The sequence below is a fragment of the Bos grunniens genome, chromosome 28, assembly GCF_055505025.1.
Source record: "Bos grunniens cultivar Pamir isolate PY7600 chromosome 28, Bosgru_T2T1.0, whole genome shotgun sequence".
NCBI lineage: Eukaryota > Metazoa > Chordata > Mammalia > Artiodactyla > Bovidae > Bos > Bos grunniens.
Window position 1 is genome coordinate 45072073 of NC_141192.1, and position 15917 is coordinate 45087989.

At 44.0% G+C, this 15917-nt stretch overlaps 1 protein-coding gene across 2 annotated transcripts in view; it reads right to left on the reverse strand.

The window, feature by feature from the left end:
• The window catches only part of RAB4A (RAB4A, member RAS oncogene family), a 71061-nt gene that overhangs the window by 9034 nt on the left and 46110 nt on the right, over positions 1–15917 (reverse strand). The window lies entirely within an intron of this gene.

Genomic DNA, 15917 nt, shown 5'->3' on the forward strand with positions numbered 1-15917 from the left:
CCTATGAGGCACTCCAAATTACTCAGCATATGAAACCATGAAAATGGCTATCATGGAAAAAGGCAATCAGTAGCTGCCATCATAGCCTTGAAGGAAGCTGTTATTGAAAAGTTCAAATGAATGATCACACTCTTGAAATAAGTATTAAACTAGAAATTTTCAGTAGAGAAATAGATAATAGGAAAATCAAGTGACAATATTAGAACTGAAAAATACTCCAACTGAAATTAAAAAAACCTTGCTAGATAGACAGAATAGCAGGTTGAAGATGACAAAATAAAGATAATAGATCAATACAAATCATCCAATCTGAAGAACAGAAAAGGGCTGGAGAAAAGTTTCCAGGTTGTGTTATAGGAATCATAGAAAGAGAAGAGGAAAAGTGTAGTGCTTTAAAATCATCTGCAGAAATGATGGCTAAAATCCTTCCAGGTGATCTGAGTGAAGCTGAAACAGAATAAACCCAAGAAATCCAAGCCCAGATAACATCATTAACTGATGAAAACTAACAGACATCTTGAACGCAGCCAGGGAAAAGTGAGAGTGACTTACAGGGGGACAGTTCATATGCCAATGCATTTTTTTCATCAGAAACTATGGAGGCCAGAAGTAAGTGGCACATTTCTTAAAGTGCTGAAAGAAAAGAACTGTCAACTTAGAATTCTATATCCAGTGAAATGTCCCTCAGGAATGAGGGTGAAATAAAGACATTCTCAGATGCAGGAAAACTAAGAGAATTGAGAGCCAGAAGACCTGCTTTAAAGAAACAGCCAAAGGATGTATTCAGACAGGAGAGAAGTGATACCAAAGGAAGCTGGGAGCATGGGGGAATGAGAACAGCAGTTCTAGAATTCGGTCATTTGTTCTGGGTCCCAGAAACAGCTCCAGAGCCAGAAAGGTGAAAGGAGTGCCTTGTCACTCATAATAGGCTCCCTTTTCAACACACATTTTTGAAGTGACTTTTGGCCAGCCCTAAGAATACTGTCTGGTTGCCAGGGAAACTGAGTGCAAAGAAAGGGTTGGGACTTTGAGTCCTACCCCCAACTTCTGACCTCCAGGGAGGAGAGAGGGGCTGGAGATTGAGTCAGTCACCAATAGCCAATGACTTAATCACTCACACCTATATGACGAAGCCTCTGTAAAACCCAGAAATCCAGGGTTCATGGAGTTTTCTGGTCAGTGAACAGGTGGAGATGTGAGAATGGTGCCCACAGAGCAGGGAAACTGCACCCTTTCCCCTACCATGCCCCCTACATGTCTTCCATCTGGGTGTTTTTGAGTTATATCCTCTACAATAAGGTAGTAATCAAGTAAATAAATTGCTTTTCTGACTCCTGTGAGCTGCTCTAGCAAATTAGTTGAACCCCAGGAGGGGGTCCTGGGGTGGTTGCTCAGAAGCACAGGTGACAGCCTGGACCTGTGATTGGCATCTGAAGTTGGGATAGGGGCAGGCTCATGGGGCTGGGCCCTTAACTCGTGGGACCTGCCACTCTCTCCAAGTATGGTGTCAGAATTGAGCTGAACTGAAGGACACTCAGCTGAGGTTGAAAAACTGCTTGATATGTGGGAAACCTCTTCTCACCTGGGGTCAGAGTTGGTCAGAGGCAGAAGAGTTCTATAGTGGAGGAGACACAGCAGTGGGCTTTCACTCAGACCCTAACAACAGAGCTTCCAAAGAGACGAGCATCTGTGCCAACAGTGAGAGTGTGAATGTGTGAATGTTCCTAAAATCTGGCAGACTCTTGTGGGGAGCGTGGCAGACAGCATCTCTACAAAATGACAGAATGCAAGATGAACTGGGGTTCTCTGCACGCATGGGGACAGCAGCACTATGACAGAATACAAAGTGGCTCTGGTGGCTGGATTTTACTGATCTGCCTCTGTCCTCTTAGTGCAGTCTCTTAAACTGGTCTTCCAGTAAAAGGGAAAAAAATAAATAGTTAAACAAAAATACATGCCAATCATCTTATAAAGTTTTAAGGTTTTTATAGCCTGGACTCAGGGCCTTTGATATAGCTAATACTCCATACATCACAGAAGCCATATAAATCACTGTCTTTAATATGGATTATACAATAAAATAAAAATTGCTGCTGCTGCTGCTAAGTCGCTTCAGTCGTGTCCGACTCTGTGTGACCCCATAGACGGCAGCCCATCAGGCTCCACCGTCCCTGGGATTCTCCAGGCAAGAACACTGGAGTGGGTTGCCATTTCCTTCTCCAATGTATGAAAGTGAAAAGTGAAAATGAAGTCGCTCAGTCGTGTCCGACTCTTCGCGACCCCATGGACTGCAGCATACCAGGCTCCTCCGTCCATGGATTTTCCAGGCAAGAGTACTGGAATGGGGTGCCATTGCCTTCTCCGAAAATAAAAATTATTACTCTATTAAAAAAATTTAAAAACTACAAAGCAAATTGTCCTGAGGCAAAATATTATGAAGGAACACATCTGACTCCTGAAAAGAGAACTAGACAAATTTATAAAGACTTCAATACTCCTATCAGTAATAGAACTAGTAGACAAAAAATTAATAAAGATATTAGAAGGGCTAGACAACATCATTAACCAACTCACATTTATAGAACACTCTACCAAAAAAAAGAACAAAAAATTTTCACTGCACATGGAACATTCATCAAGACAAGTCCATATCCTGGTTATTAAAATAATCTTACATTAAAAATTATACAACTCATGTTTCTGACTATGATGAAATTAAACTAGAAATCAGTAAAGAAGGGAAAATCTCAAATCAGTTGGAAATTAAATAACCTGCTCATAAATAATCCCACCAAAAAGATGGTCTCAAGAGAAATCAGAAGATATTTTAAATGGGAGAAAAATGAAATGTTGTAATTTAAAAAACTTTAAAAATTTTGGGCACAGTTACAGCAGTGCTTAGAAGAAACTGATTAGCATTGACAGCTTATGTTAAGAAAGAAGATCTCAGCAATAATCTAAGCTTCCATCTTAGACTAGAAAAAAATAAGCAAAGCAAGACCACATCTTCAAGAATGAAGGAAAAAGAAAAGAGCAGAAATCAATGAAATTGAGAACAAAAACAAATGAAGCCAAAAGCTGTTTCTTTGGAAAGATCAATAAAATTGATAAGCCTCTAGCAAGCTTGACAAAAAAGAACAAGCCATACATTAGCAATATCAGGAATAAAATGTGGTTATCTAAATCTGAATTTCACTATTAGCCAGGGTTAGCTTCTTTTTCATGTTGATCAATCATCTATTTTTTTGATGAATGGCGTATTTATGTGCTTTACCAAGCTTAAAATTATTTGGGAAAAACTGGAAAAGCACACTGCCTTTTAATTTTTCAGTGGGTTTCTATCTGCTTAACTAGCTAGGATCTCTGTATATCTGATACCAATCTTCTGGTAAACACATTGCAAATACTTTGTCATAGCCCAGTGCTATGCTATGCTAAGTCACTTCAGTCGTGTCCGACTCTGTGTAACCCCATAGACTGCAGCCCACCAGGCTCCCCCGTCCCTGGGATTCTCCAGGCAAGAACACGAGTGGGTTGCCATTTCTTTCTCCAATGCATGAAAGTGAAAAGTGAAAGTGAAGTCGCTCAGTCATGTCCGACTCTTAGTGACCCCATGGACTGCAGCCTACCAGGCTCCTCTGTCCATGGATTTTCCAGGCAAGAGTACTGGAGTGGGGTGCCATTGCCTTCTCCGATAGCCCAATGCTAACTTTATGCTTTCTTTTGTGGTATTGTTGTTGTTCAGTCACTAGGTGGTATCCTACTCTTTTTGACCTCGTGGACTGCAGCACACCAGGCTTCCCTGTCCTTCACTATCTCCCTGAGTTTGCTTAAACTCATGTCTATTGAGTCGGTGATACCATCCAACCATCTCGGGAGCAACCAAGACTGTTGCTCCTCTTTCCTCTTGCCCTCAATCTTTCCCAGCATCAGGGTCTTTTCCAATGAGTTGGCTCTTTGCATCAGGTAGCCAGAGTATTGGAGCTATAACATCAGTACTTCCAATGAATATTTAGGATTGACTTCCTTTACGATTGACTGGTTTGATCTCTTTGCTGTCCAAGGGACTCTCAAGAATCTTCTCCAGCACCACAATTCAAAAGCATCAATTCTTTGGGGCTTGGCCTTCTTTATGGTCCAACTCTCATATAAGTACATGATTATTGGAAAAACCATAGCTTTGACTATTCAGACCTTTGTCCGCAAAGTGAACTGACTGCTTAGCTTTGTCATAGCTACTCTTCCAAGGAGCAAGCATCTTTTAATTTCATGGCTGCAGTCACTGATTTTGGAGCCCAAGAAAATAAAATCTGTCACTGTTTCCATTTTTTCCCCATCTTTTTTCCATGAAGTGATGGGATCAGATACCATGATCTTAGTTTTTTGAATGTTGAGTTTTAAGCCATTTTTTTCACTCTCCTCTTTCACCTTCCTTAAGCTCTTTAGTTCCTCTTCACTTTCTGCCATTAGGGTGGTATCATCTGCATATCTGAGGTGGTTGATATTCTTCTGGCAATCTTGATTCCAGCTGTGATTCATCCAGCCCAGCATTTCACATGATGCAATCTGCATGTAGGTTAAATAAGCAGGGTGACAATATACAGCCTTGACATACTCCTTTCCCAATTTGGAACCAGTCCGTTGTTCCATGTCCAGTTCTGTTACTTCTTGACCTGCATATAGGTTTCTCAGGAGGCAGGTAAAGTGGTCTAGTATTCCCATCTCTTTAAGAATTTTCCAGTTTCTTGTGATCAGTGCAGTCAAAGGCTTTAGTGTCATCAATGAGGCAGAAGTAGATGTTTTTCTGGAATTCCCTTGCCTTTTCTATGATCCAACAGATGTTGGCAATTTGATCTTTGGCTCCTCTGCCTTTTCTCAGTCCAGCTTGTACATCTGGAAGTTCTCAGTTCACATACATACTGTTGAAGCCTAGCTTGAAGGATTCTGAGCATTACCTTGCTAGTGTGTGAAATGAATACAACAGTGTGGTAGTTTGAGCATTCTTTGGCATTGTCCTTCTTTGGGATTGGAATGAAAACTGACCTTTTCTAGTCCTGTGGCCACTGCTGTGTTTTCCAGATTTGCTGGCATATTGAGTGCAGCACTTAAGCAGCAGCATCTTTTAGGATCTGAAATAGCTTAGCTGGAATTCTATCACCTACACTAGCTTTGTTAATAGTGATGCTTTCTAAGGCCCACTTGACTTCAGACTCCAGGATGGCTGGCTCTAGGTAAGTGACCACACCATTGTGGTTATCCAGGTCATTAAGATTTTTTAAATACAGTTCTTCTGTGTATTCTTGCCACCTCTTCTTAATCTCCTCTGCTTATGTTTGTTGTATAGGAAATACTAATTTGTGATGTCAAACCTCAAACACTTTCTTTACAGATGAGGTATTTAGTGTCACCTATAGAAAGATTCACTCTTTGGTCATAATAAAAATTCTGTATGTTCTTCCAGTGCCTTAAAAAACAAAACAAAACAAAAAAACAAAACAAAAAACTCACCTTTTGCTTTTAGACCTTTAATCCAACTAGAATTAATTTTTAGTGAATATGAATTTGAGATCAACCTTTTTTAGAAAAAATTGAATTAAATGGGTAGAAAAAGGACTTAACACCATCCAGTGAAAGAGCTTTTACCGATTTAAAATGTCACATAGTACTTTTTCATAAACTGCAACAGATACAAGGGAAAGGTATGCTGCTCCTCTATGGATCTACACCTGAGCTCAAAGGTTTTAATTTTGCAGTGAATTTTAGTATTTGGTATGGCAAGTCTTTTTCTTGGGGATGGTCTTGATTTCTGTCTCCTGTACACTGTCACGAATCTCCGTCCATAGTTCATCAGACACTCTATCAGATCTAGTCCCTTAAATCTATTTCTCACTTCCACTGTATAGTCATAAGGGATTTGATTTAGGTCATACCTGAATGGTCTAGTGGTTTTATCCACTTTCTTCAATTTCAGTCTGAGTTTGGCAATAAGGAGTTCATGATCTGAGCCACAGTCAGCTCCCAGTCTTGTTTTTGCTGACTGTATAGAGCTTCTCCATCTTTGGCTGCAAAGAATATAATCAGTCTGATTTCAGTGTCAACCATCTGGTGATGTACATGTGTAGAGTCTTCTCTTGTGTTGTTGGAAGAGGGTGTTTGCTCTGACCAGTGCGTTCTCTTGGCAGAACTCTATTAGCCTTTGCTCTGCTTCCTTCTGTACTCCAAGGCCAAATTTGCCTGTTACTCCAGGTGTTTCTTGACTTCCTACTTTTGCATTCCAGTCCCCTATAATGAAAAGGACACCTTTTTTGGGTGTTAGTTCTAGAAGATCTTGTAGTTCTTCATAGAATTGTTCAGCTTCTTCAGCGTTACTGGTCAGGGCATCGGATTGGATTACCGTGATATTGAATGGTTTGCCTTGGAAATGAACAGAGATCATTCTGTCGTTTTTGAGATTACATCCAAGTACTGCATTTCAGACTCTTTTGTTGACTATGATGGCTACTCGATTTCTTCTGAGGGATTCCTGCCCACAGTAGTAGATATAATGGTCATCTGAGTTAAATTCACCCATTGCAGTCCATCTTAGTGTGCTGATTCCTAGAATGTCGATGTTCACTCTTGTCATCTCCTGTTTGACTACTTCCAATTTGCCTTGATTCATGGACCTAACATTCCAGGTTCCTATGCAATACTGCTCTTTACAGCATTGAACCTTGCTTCTATCACTAGTCCCATCCACAACTGGGTGTTGTTTTTGCTTTGGCTCCATCCCTTCATTCTTTCTGGAGTTATTTCTCCACTATCTCTAGTAGCATATTGGGCACCTATTGACCTGGGGAGTTCATCTTTCAGTGTCCTTTCTTTTTGCCTTTTCATGCTGTTCATGGGGTTCTCAAGGCAAGAATACTGAACTGGTTTGCCATTCGCTTCTCCAGTGGACCACATTCTGTCAGACCTCTCCACCATGACCTATCCACCTTGGGTGGCCCTACACAGCATGGCTTAGTTTCATTCTTAAACAAGGCTGTGGTCCATGTGATCAGATTGGCTAGTTGTCTGTGATTGTGGTTTCAGTCTGTCTGCCCTCTGATGCTCTCTCTCAGCGCCTCCCGTCTTAACCTGGGTTTCTTTTACCCAAGATTCTTAAATTTCTCCAAGCCAGGCTTCAGCAATACATGAACTGTGAACTTCCAGATGTTCAAGCTGGTTTTAGAAAAGGCAGAGGAACCAGAGATCAAATTGCCAACATCTGCTGGATCACAAAAAAAGCAAGAGAATGCCAGAAAACCATCTATTTCTGCTTTATTGACTATGCCAAAGCCTTTGACTGTGTGGATCACAATAAACTGGAAAATTCTGAAAGAGATGGGAATACCAGACTACCTGACCTGCCTCTTGAGAAACCTGTATGCAGGTCAGGAAGCAACAGTTAGAACTGGACATGGAACAACAGACTGGTTCCAAATAGGAAAAGGGTACGTCAAGGCTGTATATTGTCACCCTGCTTATTTTAACTTATATGCAGAGTACATCATGAGAAACGCTGGGCTGGAAGAAGCACAAGCTGGAATCAAGATTGCCGGAAGAAATATCAGTAACCTCAGATATGCAGATGACACCATTCTTATGGCAGAAAGTGAAGAACTAAAGAGCCTCTTGATGAAAGTGAAAGAGGAGAGTGAAAAAGTTGGCTTAAAGTTCAACAATTCAGAAAACTAAGCTCATGACATCTGGTCCCATCACTTCATGGGAAATAGATGGGGAAATAGTGGAAACAGTGGCTGACTTTATTTTTCTGGGCTCCAAAATCACTGCAGATGGTGATTGCAGCCATGAAATTAAAAGACACTTACTCCTTGGAAGGAAAGTTATGACCAACCTAGGTAGCAAATTAAAAAGCAGAGAGATTACTTTGTCAACAAAAGTCCATCTAGTCAAGGCTATGATTTTTCCAGTAGTCATGTATGGATGTGAGAGTTGGACTATCAAGAAAGCTGAGCGTAGAAGAATTGATGCTTTTGAACTGTGGTGTTGGAGAAGACTCTTGAGAGTCCCTTGGACTGCAAGGAGATCCAATCAGTCCATCCTAAAGGAGATCAGTCCTGGGTGTTCACTGGAGGGACTGATGTTGAAGCTGAAACTCCAATACGTTGGCCACCTGGTGCGAAGAGCTGACTCACTGAAAAGACCCTGATGCTGGGAAAGATTGAGGGCAGGAGGAGAAGGGGACGACAGAGGATGAGATGGCTGGATGGTATCGCCGACTCGATGGACATGAGTTTGGGTGGACTCTGGGAGTTGGTGATGGACAAGGAGGCCTGGCGTACTGTGATTCATGGGGTTGCAAAGAGTTGGACACAGCTGAGCGACTGAACTGAACTGATGGCAAGTCTCGCCACCCCTACCTTGTTCTTTACTTTCCTTGGTTATTTTCTTTCCTATATGAACTTTTGAACGAGCGTGTTGATTTCTATTTTAACATTCCATTCAGTAATTTTATTAAACTTTATTGAATGTACTAATTTTGAGGCGACTGACATCTTTATAGTAGTAGTGAGTCTTTGTACTCCCAAATAGAGTATGTCTCCTTTTAAGCTGGGTCTTTATGTATTTATTTAATAAAGTCTTCATTGAAAAAGTCTTTCATATTTCTTGCTGGATTTCTTCTCCCCTTTCCATCCGATTTTGTAGACTGTTCTTGCCTCTGCATAAGAAGAGGCTGAACTAGGAGGAATGATGTTACCTTTCTAATGAATGTCAATGAAGACAGAAATTGATGATGCTGTCACTAATCATATATTTTGGAATTACCTCATGAGAACCAGAGAATTGGAAACAACCCAGTTGTTTATCAATAAGGAGCTGGTTACAGAAAATATGTCATATCTGCACAACGGAACATTCTGCTGCCCTCAGTAAGGAGAAAGCTCTCACTCCAAGGTACAATGTATATGGAAAAAGACAATGTGTATAACATGTTGCTTTTTGTTTAAGAAAGGGAGGAGTAATAACATCTGTATCCACGTCAAGAAACTCTGCAGGGATACACACACTAGCCAGTGGTTACTATGAGGTGTAGGGAAGGCAGGGAGCCAGGGGGAGGCAAGGAGGCCCCAGGGTGACTTTCCACACTGCTTTCACTTTTGACACATAAGAATGTATTAGCATTTAAAAAAAAACTCCTAGAGAAAACAGGAAAAAGCAGAAACTAAATACCCACCCTTTGAAAATATGTATCCCCCTGAAAACTAAGCTTGTGATGGTTAAGCCAGGCTGGCCCCCATATCCACAGCTGGGGGCCTGTAGGGCCATGGACCACAGCCTCCTCTCCTGGGCCTGAGCTGGTTGGGAGCATACCTTGAACATCTGTTGTTGTTTAGTCTCTAAGTCGTGTCTGACTCTTTTGCAACATCACAGACTGTAGGCCACCAGGTTCGTCTGCCCATGGGATTTCCCAGGCAAGAATACTGGAGTGGGTTGCCATTTCCTTCTCCAGGGGATCTCCCTGGTCCAGGGACCAAACCCGAGTTTCCTGCCCTGGCAGGCAGATTCTTTACCATATTCAAAACATGGAGATTGTTGGATAGTGAGGTATAAGTCCTGAATTTACACCAAATAGACTAACCTTTCCTAGGAATACAATTTTAACTTGATTACACTAACAATAGGAGCTTATCAAGTTTTTCAGAAGAACCTGGGCTTGCTTAGGTGAGCCAGGCTGCTGGTTTTTCAAGCGTTCCCACACAAACTCCGCTCCACTTTCCTCTACAGCAGGACTGACTTCCCAGGAACAACTGTGGTGTCCACTTCATGACAAGAGCACACATAGCCTGTGACTGCTGTTTACAGATTAAACAATACCTTCTTCATGACCACCAAAGGTTAAAATTTAATAAAGACAAAATATAAACCTTAATTGAAAAAAACAGCATGAACTTAAGTTTGGGTCTCCTGCACTGTTGGGCTTCCCTGGTAGCTCTGCTGGTAAAGAATCTGCCTGCAATGCAGGATACCCTGGTTCAATTCCTGGGTCAGGAAGATACACTGGAGAAGGGACAGGCTACCCACTTCAGTATTCCTGGGCTTCCCTGGTGGCTTAGAAGGTAAAGAATCTGTCTGCAATGCAGGAGATCTGGGTTTGATCCCTAGGGTGGAAGATCCCCCAGAGGATATGGCAACCTACTTGAGCATTCTTGCCTGCAGAATCCCCATGGACAGAGGAGTCTGGTGGGCTGCAGTCCATGGGGTCACAAAGAACTTGACACAACTGAGTGACTAAGCACAGCACGGCACTCCTGCGATGTTAGCGGGAGGGTAAATGGGCACAGGCTCTCTGGAGGGCAGTTCGGCTTTCTGGCCCTTAAAGATGAGCACATCTTTGACTGGCAACGCCACTCCCAGGCTTCCCCTGCTTCCACATGCGGGCAGATGCCCTGGCCCGGGGAGCTGATGACAATGCAGCGTCCCAAGCAGAAGGGGGTAATTTACATGCCACTCCCCTCCACCCATCAGGAGCCACCTACAGGGGGTACAATGAAGAAAGGGAAGTGAGGGGTGTCTTCAGCACCAGCAAATGCCCTCTGCCCACGTCTGCACCAGCGCAGGGAGCCTGGTGGCCTCTGGGCAGGGGACACTATGCCCCTTGCCTAGAATCTTGCTGTGAATGTGGCTTCGATTTAAAGCCAAAACACTGGCCATGTTGACTGTGAGAGGTAGACTGAACTAGTTAAGAGTGACTACTTGTGACAACTAGGCATCCCTGGCGGCTCAGATGGTACAGAATCCACCTGCAGTGCAGCGGTCCCAGGTTCAATCCCTGGGTCAGGAAGATTCCCTGGAGACAGAATGTCAACCCACTCCAGTGTTCTTGCCTGGAGAACCCCATGGACAGAGGAGCCCGGTGGATACAGTCCGTGGGGTTGTCAAGAGTCAGACACAATTGAGCAACTAAGCACACAAGTCCTTGTGACAACTATCATCGCTGTTAATCCATCTTTTACTGGTTTTATGCCCTAGGTGTTGACTGGGCCCTGAGATCTTTGAGGACTTCATGAGAATGGGGGCAGAGGGAGATTCTTCTGTCTGTATGCTTCTGCCCCTTGAGAGGAACCTTGTGGGTCAAAACCAAATACCTGCTTCCTGCCAAGAGCCCCGTTCAACAGCCCACCTTGCTGGGGCCCCATGCTGGGCACTGCACCCGGTCCCTCATGGATGGTTCCCGCCCAACACTGCTGGCTGTGCCCTCAATGATGTTTTCTATGAACTAGACTTGTACCCACATGAGGTACATGAGGTACCACATGAGGTACCCACATGTTCTGATGAGGTCACCCCATGAGAACAGCTCTGACAGTGAGGGAGACACCATCCACTGGGACGTCCCTGAGGACAAACAGTAGACTTGGCCTAAAGTTGAGGCTGATACATGGATCCCAAAATGTAACTGAATTGGGTAAAAGTCTGAAGTCACCCCGCAGTGTTTAAAGCCAACATTACTCTTGGAAATTAGAAAAGGAAAGCCAGAGTAGAATAATCAGATAGTTACAAATCAAGTAAAAATAAGTGTGTAAAGACTTTTCTTCTCTTATTGCTCAAGGACCAAGTTAAATAAGCAGAGAAGAAGCAAGAGAAGAGCAGCAGCACAGATGAGGGCCAGCCGGGATCAGGACTTTATTGACAGACGGCACAGGAGTGTTGCCACAGTAACCACATACAGTACATGTAGTGGGAAGGGGTGTGAGGCAGAGACCACCACCCAAGGCCAGGAGGGCCACGGCCAGAGCACAGGCCCTCAGGCAGGGTCTCACCTTTACAGAGTAACATCTGACCCACAGCAACTTCGATACAGCTTTCACCACAAAACACAAGAGTATTGTGACAAGCATTCTGAAAACCAGTTGGCATGCATTTTCAGTCATGCATTTTCAATTGATAATATTTTCAATGTGTTGAAGGCAAGGACAACAAAACAAGTTATCAAACTTGCAAATTTCTCTTTTTTAAAGCATGGCTTCACAGTGATGAAGTCAACTTGTTTCCCACCTCAAACGGTTTAACACTAAAGGTATTTTAAACATGGAAAATACTCTTACCAGTTAGGGTGGGGAGGGACGTGGGAGAGGGGTTCAGGATGGGGGGGGGGGCGACACATGTATACCTGATGTATCATGCTGATGTATGGCAAAAACCATCACAATATTGTAATTATCCTCCAATTAAAACAAATAAATTAATTATATAAAAAAGAATGCTTTACAGTTCTTGAAATTCCAATAAACATGAGTGTTTGAAATTGCCATCAATTTTGAAGGAAAAGAAAAAAAAGATTCCAGTCAACAGAAAACCCAGTGCTCTGTCCAATGGTGCTGCATGGTGGAAGCACAGGGCTTCCCCGGACCTGCCGTCCACTTCCTGGGGGTGGTGGCCCCTGCCTCTGCATCTCAGGCACCTGGGCTGTGGAGTGGGCCTACTTCTGTTCTGTGCCACCGCAAAGGGCTGTTTTGAAGGTTCAATCAGATGTTACATGTGAGAACACTGCTAAATTGTAAAAAATGCTATGCCCCTTTAGGTCTCAGTTACAGACATTTCAAATGACAATATTAAAAATGAGCGTTAAACTAAAAATTCTCCATAATTTCTTGATAAACTGTGTTTTTTTTAAAGGAAGAAAAGTGGGCACGAAATCCTGTACCTTGATCAGAGACACAGTGAACAACCAAAGCAGCACTTGGGTGCTGAATGTCACCAAGTGCAAAAGTAGAGTTCTCACAGTTAAGGTAGGACTAAACTAGCTGATTTGAAAAATCAGCTAAAAACAGGTATAAACAACCTAAATAGAAAAACAAATTTAAAAGCTTCAGGTGAAATCATTTCATCTTAAAATTAGAGTAGGGAAACTATTATTTGCCATTCCTCTACTACTGCTTTGAAAAGGCAGCAGTTAATTTTTATAGCTCCAGCTTCTGCTTCAACACAAGGACTTGTCAATTGTAACAGAGTGTGTGTTAACAGAATTTTCACACATTTAACCCCAAACACTTATGACCCATCCTGCAACTCTTGGATAGCTGAGTGGGTCTAGGCCTGAAAGCAGACGTTTATCGACAATCACATCCTCAGTTGCTCCTCACAGCCTCATGTACCGGTCAGTGCAGACAGACAACACAGCATCCTGGACAACTGCTTGCCCACAGGCTGTACTGTCATGTAACAATAGGCCAACTAGGAGTGTACAGATAGAGTTTCCAAGAAATACTGATCCAAACAACAAAACCTGCAACTTAAACAGTAAGGCTCTTCACCTAGAATGTAAAACAACTGGAGAACTATGCAGTGAAGCCAACAGTCACAAATGCCTCTTCATTTGAGATTTTAGACAGTTATGATTTTAGACAGTTTTGTTAAAAATATGTCTTGGAGAAAAGTGTTTTGGACTGAAACCTGGATGTCCAAATGCCTATCCAGGTTTGGGAAGTTCTCAGTCATCATTTATTTAAACAAGCTTCCTGCCCTTCCTCGCCCCTCTTCTCCTGGGGCTCCATTGATGTGCAGACTATTTCTTAATGGTGTCTCAGAAGTCCTATAAGCTTTTCATTTCTCTTCATTCTTCCCCCCACCCACTTCTCTGGATAATTTCAAATGCTCTGTCTTCAAGCTCACTGATTCTTTCTTCTGCTTGATCTAGTCTGTTGTTGAAGCTCTGTATTAAATTCTTCAGTTCAGTCATTGTGCTCTTCAGCTTCAAAATCTGTTTGGTTCTTCTTCGTGTTTTCTATTAAACTCCTCATTTTGTTCTTGCTTTCATGATTTTGTTAATTGTTTTATCTATGTTCTCCTGTAGCTCTCTCAGCATTTTTACAACAATTATTTTGAATTCTTTGTTGGGCAACTCATGTATCTCCATTTCTTTAGGGAGAGTTGCTGGAAATTTACCACGTTCCTTTGGTGGTCTCACGATTCCCTGATTCTGTGATCCCTGAAGTCTTGCATATAGGTGTGTATGCAGTTACCTCATCCACACTTCATGAGCTGCCTTTGGTATAAGACCTTCACCTCAGGTTGGGGATGTGCTGGAACATGCTGTGACCCAGGCCCAGTGGTACAGGGTGTCAAGTGCAGGTATGTGTCTGGGTGGGAGGGATACTGTCATTGACTCAGGTCACTGAGGGTCACAGCATCCACTGTGTGGTTCCTGACAAGCACTGTTGGGGGTCTGCAGTGTCTGCAAGGGCTGGTGGGTTCCCCAGTGGCACCTCCAGGTTCAGCATCTAGGGATCGGGGCAGGAAGCAATGATGACCTGGAGCTTGAGGCATGCACACATCTGGCTGGGGAGGCCAGCTGATCAAGACAGGAAGCACTGATGACCTAGAGCTCAAGGCATGCACACATCTGGCTGGGAGGCCAGCTGATCAAGGCAGGAAGCACTGATGACCTGGAGCTCGAGGCACACACACAACCCGCTGCAGGTGCACGTGTGACGGCAGGGGCTGGTTGTAGACACACACAGAGTGGTGGGGAACGGAGCCAGTAGCAAGGGTCTGGGCCAAGTGTGGGCCCATCAGGCAGGTGGTGTGCTTTCCCAGAGCTGCAGTATCTTCCCACAGGCATGTACACAGCAGTGGAAGCTGGCGATAGGGATCAGCCTGGGTGTGTGCAGGTACACAGCTGGAAGGGGCTGGCCACAGGTATGCACTTGGCAGTGGGGGTCAGCCTCAGGGCCTAGGCTGGCATCTTGCACCTGTGTAGCTTCAGAGGTCTGGATAGGTTGCCAGTCCAGATCCTGGGCTCTAGTGGGGCCGGGGTGGGGTGGGGGTGGGAGGGTGGGGTGGGGGCGGTGGGGGGGTGGGGAACAGGTAGCAGATGGTTGGGGATTGAAATTTCCATGGGGTGGTGCTGCAGAGGACTGTGGTCCAGGGCACTAGGAACCATGGTTTTTAACAGCTGCATGTTCGATACTTGCTCTGTGTCTCAGCTTTGCCAGTCTCTGAGTGGGATAAACTCAACAGGTCCTTTGTTTGATGCCCCAAAAGGCTGGGGAAGCTGGTCACACCCATGCCCTTTCCTGGGGTGGCGAACTCTTCCTAGTCTGGGAGGTTTCTCTTGGTGCTGAGAAGAGCCTGCCTAGGGGATGGGAGATAGCAGACAAAATGAAGCTCTTTTTCCTTCCATTTCTATGTGATTATTCTCAGGTTTTTGTCCCACTGAGTTGCTGAATTTTCTTAAGTAGATTCCTGAGCTCTCTCAGAACTGTTTATCTCTGCAGATAGCTAATTGCTGGTCTTTGCGCGGGTGGGCGGGCGGATGGCGGCTGGGGCCTCCTACTTCACCATCTCAGTGATGTCAATTGAAAATGAGCTCTAGGAGTTATGAGGCTCCCTCCCAGGAAGGAAGGGACTGAGCGGGATCACATGACCACTTTTTAGGGACTTTGTACAACAGGCACCTTGCGGTGGATAGGCTTGATGTCCATGTACTTTAGAAGGACCTGGGAACAAACCCAACTCCGATCATCTGTTCTTTTCACAAGCACTTCAGTCCCTTCTATGTGCCAGGCCCTGGGCACACAGAAGGCACCCTTTTCAAAGGACATCTCAGCCCAGCAGAGAAGACAAAGACAATACATGAATCAATGTGACCAATAGCAAAAGAAAGGCCAGGACAGAGACATACTGAAGCAGCGTGTGTCTGCGTGTGTCAGGAGTCAGGGCTGGGGACAGCTCCCAACTGTACCTGTCAGGACAAGGGGGCTTCAGCCTGAAAGACCTGGACAAACAGTGGGGTGCAGCATAGGTGAGGATAACAAAACACAGTCCCTACAAAGGCACAGAGGTGATGAGAAATCAAGGGGCGTTCAGACAAACACAAGTGTCCTGTAAAAGCCCCATTTTCCCCAGGAAACAGGCACAGCATGAGGGCA